This window comes from Squalius cephalus, assembly GCF_949319135.1.
Source record: "Squalius cephalus genome assembly, chromosome: 3".
In the NCBI taxonomy this organism is placed as follows: domain Eukaryota; kingdom Metazoa; phylum Chordata; class Actinopteri; order Cypriniformes; family Leuciscidae; genus Squalius; species Squalius cephalus.
In genome coordinates, this window is record NC_137124.1 from 49,916,321 (window position 1) to 49,924,556 (window position 8,236).

Sequence of the window (8,236 nt, forward strand, 5' to 3'; positions counted from 1 at the left end):
ACGAAATAAATGTTTGGTTTTCTGCCAGTTTCCTCAAACTTAATGGCAGTAAGCAGAGCCGGCCCTAGACCTTTGGGGGCCCTATGCAAAATTTGGTTGGAGGCCCCTTTGATCATTTTAAGACCTAAAGAAAAGCAATGACTACCTAATAACTATACGGTACATATTATTATTATATCTACTATGTTTGATGTCTAAAAGAAAAAAATTATGATACCACTGACTGAGCTGAGTGGCAGTGCAAGACTGAACACACACTGAGGAACTTGCTGAATAAAAAGACTGATAAAGTGATTTTCACTGACCAAATATAATTTATTTGACAACAGAGTTTAAGAGCCACAAACTACAGCATATATATATAAATTAAATAGAGCAAATAGAATAACATTTAAATAAAATATTATATAATATAATAAATAGAACATTCAAATGTTTGAATTTTTCAAATAAACAAAACAATAACATCTAAAACACCACAAACAAGATCAATAGTAACAATAATAATAATAAAAACAATAAGAATAAGGTAACATTTCAATAGAACTATTCAAATCCAAACTTATTTAGTACTTATGTATTTGTGTGCGTCTCCTTGGGAAAAAGTAAGTCTATTTCTAGGTTAAAATAAAACACAGAACTTACCAACATTGTTAGCTTCTTGAGTGACATGACTGTGTTATGAACTAGGAATATATGTGGTTGATGGAGCTGCAATGACATAAAGAAAATAATTATATATAAAGGTAGAATTAATTTTTTAAATGCAGAAGGCTATCATTTTACAACCCCTTTATACTCACCAACAGCTGGTGCTTTGTTTACTGGTAGCATGTAACTTAACGTTACTTTAAAAGTGCTCCTGGACATAAGGAATAAATTAATGTTAACGTTAGCCCTTTAGTGTAGAAGCCAAACTGGGTTTATATTGCTGTTAAATGCTTTAACACCACATCGAATGATATAGGCATGATACTAAACTAATTTCATGCAGCAGCATGTTATTAGCATGTAAACACTGTAGCATAATGAAAGTTAATACAAGCACGATTTTGGCTAATGTTAATATGAAGCAATTCCTAACGACTTTTGTTAGTGCAGATAGGTTAACGTTATCCATACAGGTATCGGAAAATTAGGCTTACATACCTTTATCTTCTTGTTTCTTCTCTTCTTCCAGTCTCTTCTTTTGACGTTTTTCATGGCCAGAAAGATGTTTTCTTTTCTTGTCAGACATCGTCAACGTCGGAGTCACTGTCTGACTGACTGACCGACCAAGCGACAACGAGTGACATCATAGGGTCAAGACTCACGGTCGCGGGAAAATTGCCAATCGCCATAATAAATAAATAAATAACTACTATGCTTATGATGCCAGATAAAGAGCGCTGTAGGCCCATTTCTTTTTATTTATTTATTTTATGTTACTTTTGATGTGTGATTTTTTTTTTCACCCACTAGCTAGCAGTGACTCTATGGGGCCCTCTGCTGGTCACGGGGCCCTTTGCAATTGCAAAGGTCGCTTAGTGGCTGGGCCGGCTCTGGCAGTAAGACTGAAGTACTCCTCATTGACAGTTATTCCATTTCTCCCTCCCGCCAGGTTAGGAACTTGGGGGTCATCTTTGACTGTACCCTTTCATTTGAAGCTTACATTAATAACATAACCTGGTCTTGTTATTTTCATCTCCGCAATATTGCTCGCCTCCGTCCATTTCTCACTCCGCATAGTTCCTCTATTCTTGTTCATTCGCTTGTCACCTCCCGCATCAATTATTGTAACTCTCTATTATCTGGTTTACCACACAAATCTCTTCATAAACTCCAGCTGATTCAGAATTCTGCAGCTCGTATCATAACCCGGACTTCACCTATTCAACACATTACCCCATCACTTCAACAGCTATAGTGAGGAAAATAAGTATTTGAACACCCTGCTATTTTACAAGTTCTCCCACTTAGAAATCATGGAGGGGTCTGAAATTGTCATCGTAGGTGCATGTCCACTGTGAGAGACATAATCTAAAAAAAAAAATCCAGAAATCACAATGTATGATTTTTTAACTATTTATTTGTATGATACAGCTGCAAATAAGTATTTGAACACCTGAGAAAATCAATGTTAATATTTGGTACAGTAGCCTTTGTTTGCAATTACAGAGGTCAAACGTTTCCTGTAGTTTTTCACCAGGTTTGCACACACTGCAGGAGGGATATTGGCCCACTCCTCCACACAGATCTTCTCTAGATCAGTCAGGTTTCTGGGCTGTCGCTGAGAAACACAGAGTTTGAGCTCCCTCCAAAGATTCTCTATTGGGTTTAGGTCTGGAGACTGGCTAGGCCACGCCAGAACCTTGATATGCTTCTTACAGAGCCACTCCTTGGTTATCCTGGCTGTGTGCTTCGGGTCATTGTCATGTTGGAAGACCCAGCCTCGGCCCATCTTCAGTGCTCTAACTGAGGGAAGGAGGTTGTTCCCCAAAATCTCGCAATACATGGCCCCGGTCATCCTCTCTTTAATACAGTGCAGTCGCCCTGTCCCATGTGCAGAAAAACACCCCCAAAGCATGATGCTACCACCCCCATGCTTCACAGTAGGGATGGTGTTCTTGGGATGGTACTCATCATTCTTCTTCCTCCAAACACGTTTAGTGGAATTATGACCAAAAAGTTCTATTTTGGTCTCATCTGACCACATGACTTTCTCCCATGACTCCTCTGGATCATCCAAATGGTCATTGGCAAACTTAAGACGGGCCTTGACATGTGATGGTTTAAGCAGGGGAACCTTCCGTGCCATGCATGATTTCAAACCATGACGTCTTAGTGTATTACCAACAGTAACCTTGGAAACGGTGGTCCCAGCTCTTTTCAGGTCATTGACCAGCTCCTCTCGTGTAGTTCTGGGCTGATTTCTCACCTTTCTTAGAATCATTGAGACCCCACGAGGTGAGATCTTGCATGGAGCCCCAGTCCGAGGGAGATTGACAGTCATGTTTAGCTTCTTCCATTTTCTAATGATTGCTCCAACAGTGGACCTTTTTTCACCAAGCTGCTTGGCAATTTCCCCGTAGCCCTTTCCAGCCTTGTGGAGGTTTACAATTTTGTCTCTAGTGTCTTTGGACAGCTCTTTGGTCTTGGCCATGTTAGTAGTTGGATTCTTACTGATTGTATGGGGTGGACAGTTGTCTTTATGCAGCTAACGACCTCAAACAGGTGCATCTAATTTAGGATAATAAATGGAGTGGAGGTGGACATTTTAAAGGCAGACTAACAGGTCTTTGAGGGTCAGAATTCTAGCTGATAGACAGGTGTTCAAATACTTATTTGCAGCTGTATCATACAAATAAATAGTTAAAAAATTATATATTGTGATTTCTGGATTTTTTTTTTTAGATTATGTCTCACAGTGGACATGCACCTACGATGACAATTTCAGACCCCTCCATGATTTCCAAGTGGGAGAACTTGCAAAATAGCAGGGTGTTCAAATACTTATTTTCCTCACTGTACATTGGCTTCCTATCAACTTTCGGATTGAATTTAAAATTCTCCTCCTCACATACAAATCTCTTCATAACCTCGCTCCACCTTACCTTTCAGACCTCTTACAGCCCTACACCCCTTCTCGAACTCTCCGTTCCTCTTCATTGGGTCTCCTCCATACACCTTCTGCTCGCCTAACCACCATGGGCCATAAGGCCTTTAGTCGTGTTTCTCCTCGTCTTTGGAATTCTCTCCCAGTCAACATCCGTAATTCAGACTCGTTAGCTCAATTTAAAGTCAAACTTAACACTCATTTATTCAGAACTGCTTATCTTCCATGATTACTTTGTGCACTCAAGTCCAGTACTTTTTTATTGCTGTTTTTTATTGACATTGTTATTTACTGTTATTTTCTGTTTTAATATTGTTACTGTTGCTACTTGTTGTATGGTGACCTTGAGTGGTTTGAAAGGCGCCTTAAATAAAATGCATTATTATTATTATCATTAGTAAACTACTCTGTTTTTGTCTTTGCTGGTCAGGAATTCTCATATGGTGTTGTGGCTGTGTACAAATGTAAGTTATCTTAATTTGGAATTTTTTATATACTGTATGGTTTGAATAGTTTGTTATGCAATTTATTGTTGATTTAATTTATTTGTCTATCCATATTATTTATGTTCTTGTTCAGAAACCAGTCTGATGCACCTATGGAATGACTTATGTACTGGCAATGAAAATAAAACTTTAAAATGAATGTTGCCTCAAGATGTTTTAACTGACACCCATTGTGATGCTCCCTCTGCGAATCAGCAGTATCCTAATAATCTTTTACAACCACCATTGGCCTCATCTCTGTCAGTCATGTCCCTTGTGTTGTCAGCCATGTTTCCACCATGGCTTCTCCCCCCATTGACTCCGCCTTGGGTTTTCATCCTGGCTGCTCTCTTGGTCCCCACCTGACTACTCCTGCTCCTGAATCCTCCCACTGTCATCGCCTACCTTGGTATCTTCCACTGTCATCTCACCTGGCTTTCTGCCTTCTGCCTGCTCCACATCCTCCTCCAGAGCCCCCACCCTCCACCCTATATGCTACATATAATTATATTAGGGCTGTCAAACGATTAATCGCGATTAATCGCATCCAAAATAAAAGTTTGTGTTTACATAATATATGTGTGTGTATGGAGTATAATTATTTTCTATATATAAATACACACACATGCATATATATTTAAGAAAAATGTGTTATTTATATGTAAAATATTTATATATAATATAAATTATATATAATATAAATATATATACACAGTATATACATGCAAATTGTCACGGATCCACTCAGCACACCTCAGCCAGCGTCAACTCAACACACCTGGTCGCGATCTCACTCACCCGAATTCTGATTGTCTGCACCTGCAACTCATCACTTCACTCTGGATATAAACCCCAGTCACACCACAGCTCACTGTCCGGTCTCGTCTTCAGACACCCGTGACTCTTCAGCGCTATTCTCCATGCTCCACATTCGCAAGTATATCTCAAGTTCAAGACTCTCATTACTCTCTCTGTGTGTTCCCTGCCAGCCTCAGTATCCGGTGTTCTCCTGGAATCCCTCAAGATCCAGACCCGTCCTGTTTGTCTCAACCAGCTAAGCTTCATTTATCCAGTTCCACGCCCCGAGTGACTTCCTATGTTTCATGCATTCTAAAAGACTCTAGTTCTACGTTATATTCCCTGAGTTTGACCCTTTGTGCTTCCCAGTTATCCGGAGCTGCATACAGTGTCTAAATAAACCTTTGTTATCCTTTACTCTGTGTCCTCGTTCATACAGTGGTGTGACACAAATATTTCTTAAATATATACATGCATGTGTGTGTATTTATATATAGAAAATAATTATACACCGAACACACACATATATTATGTAAAAACAAACTTTTATTTTGGATTCGATTAATCGCGATTAATCGTTTGACAGCCCTAAATTATATTAATGCATATTGTGACTTCCTATTTATCTTTACATTTTCATAAAACAATGTTTAATTAACTGAATTGCTTATATATGAGCAACAAAAAGTTTGTATGCATAAGAACATGTGGTTACACTTTATGTCCATGTTACAGTGTAATTATACCAGGGCTTAAAAATAATACAAAAAAAAAATAAAAATTCAATCGGTTCATTCTGAGCAGAATCTGTATTTTAACGCTTCTGTTCATGCGTTAGATGGTGACCATCCTAATGACGGACAAAACACAAATCTCCAACATTCACTGGTGAAAAACCATCTAACTCCATTTGAGCTTTATTTGGGAAAAATGGAAATATTAAAATGACACACGGAACTGCGCAACGTTATGGTGATCGCGCTACAATATTTTGGTCGCACCGGCAGGAAAAATGGTCAAACTAATTGTTCGTAATGCGTACCGAACCGAAAGCCTCATACTGAATGGTTCAATATGAATATGTGTATCATTACACCCCTATATATATATATATATATATATGTATAGTGTGTATATATATGTGTGTGATGCGATCTAGGAAAACCCATCACATGGTGAAATTTTACTTATTACTTATTACATTGTTTATGTACACAGAGTTTACTAAAAAGAAAGATTTTTAACAATTCACTGTAGCTGTGTACGCCGGCATTTTGACAGTCAAAAATAGTCGATCTCCGAATGCAACGTAACAGGGAGGAGAGTAAAGATGGAAAGCTCCTAAAGCTTAGTTCCACATAAATTCACGGATAATTTGGTGTTTTGTCGTTAGTGCAAATCAATATTGACCTTGTATTTGAAAAAGGATGCTTACATAAGAAGCAATACTAAAATTCAGAGTCAGTTCATTCACATTCGGAGATCGACTATTTTTGACTGTCAAAATGCAGGCGGACACAGCGACAGTGAGTTGTTCACAATCTTTCTCTTTAGTAAACTCTGTGTACACAAACAATGTTCTCAATGCTCGAGTTCATGTGTAGAGCCCCTGGTGATATTTCGAGCAAAGTTTCATGTTGTGTCGAGCCTTCTTAGTGTTTTAAAAATAGCGACTTTTGATGCTATCATAGAAGTGCCCCAATCACTCCCATTCAAAAGGCAATTTGACCGAAAACGAAAATACAGTCAAACTTAAAAGTGGTGTTTCCATTCTAATTATACTTTTAATCGAAAGTTTGCCTCGGGTAGATTAACAAAAAGACCTTAGGTTGCATTTTGATGACAGTATCCTTAAACCTCATAACTTGAGTGGATCATCATACGTAGCTCCACCCGCCTCAACGTGAATGAAGACTGCCTCTGCTTGTTTGCAGTGCAAGGGTAAATAAAAAAACTAGTTCTTTGAATAAGTATAGTGTTTTCTTTATTCAAAACACAATGTGTGAAAAGGCTAATGCGTTATGTATTTGAGGAGCAGAGAAGAGTCTGGTATTTTCAGTCTAGTCTTAGCCAATACAGCCTGTGTGTAACACTTCGGCTTTTATAACACAAGCTTTCTGCCAGATATATTAAACAACAGTAAAAACTGGGCATCCACATAGCTACAATAACCTTTTAATAACCTTTATAACCTAAACAAGTAAGTTGATAAATACTTAATACGATGCACTTACTGCCTCAGATGCGCCCATTCTAATGACAAACAAAACACAACTCTCCGACATCACTCTCCAACATTCACTGGTGAAAAAAACATCTAACTCTATTTGAGATTTATTTGGGAAAAATGCTAATATTATAATAACACACGGAACTGTCTGACCATAAATAAAGCCAAAATATTAACTTTGACAACGAACGTTTAATCATATATGGCTATATACACATTTTCTGAATTGTAACAGTTCTACACTAACCTGCAATTTTCGCTACCCTTTACCCTTTCAAAACACCAGCTGGATATAACCTGCCATGGTAACATATCCTCGGATAAATTCCTGCGATCCAGCAGCTAATGCCAGCACATTGTGTTACGACCTACATAGGATGACTTGACAACAGAGTACGGGAATTTCACTCACATTGGATGCATCGCCATTACATTTGCATAGGCCGTACTTTGAATTCATGATTGGTTGACTGTCAAATTAACATCTTAAACAGAACAATAAAATAACATTATTAACCAGTTAGTGTTCCTTTCAAATAAGAGTTTCTGTTCAGAATGCTGAAAATTAGTTTTTGATCGCCCTTTTAATTGAATGTAGCATTAAAATATTGAAATGCAGCAAGAGTTATTGCATACAATGTTCAAAGTTTGTGGGTCATTCTTTTTTCCTTTTTTTTTAAAAGAGATTATACACCATTTCTGAATAAAAGTATTATAGTAAAAACTTTTATAATGTTCTAAAATATATCTGTTTCAAATAAATGCTGTTCTTTTGAACTTTCAATTCATCGAAGTAGTCTATCCTAAAAAAAAAAAAATATTAAGCAGCACAACTGATTTCAACATTGATAACAATGAGAAATGTTTCTTCAAATCAACATATTAGAATGATTTCTGAAGGATCATGTGACACTGAAGACCATGATGATGTAATGATGAAAAACAGATATTTTAAATTGTTATTATTTCACAAAATTAGTGTTATTTCTGTATTTTTGATCGGTCGTGGTGAGCATAAGAGAATTATAAGAATCTTACAGAACCCAAACTTCTGAATGGCAGTGTGTGCTGCATATTTTTTATTCCAGAACTCACCACTGCATCTAATTCAACATAAGTGCTTGTTGG

General features: G+C 37.5%; 1 long non-coding RNA gene across 1 annotated transcript; it reads right to left on the reverse strand.

Annotated features, from left to right (window-relative positions):
* Positions 1-682: 682 nt before the first annotated feature.
* On the reverse strand, positions 683-1,522 carry LOC307155722. The gene is made up of 3 exons (XR_013820557.1): positions 1,150-1,522; positions 804-862; positions 683-711 (listed from the first exon to the last, which is right to left on the reverse strand). It is a non-coding gene; the product is annotated as an uncharacterized lncRNA (long non-coding RNA).
* Between the last annotated feature and the right edge of the window lie 6,714 nt (positions 1,523-8,236).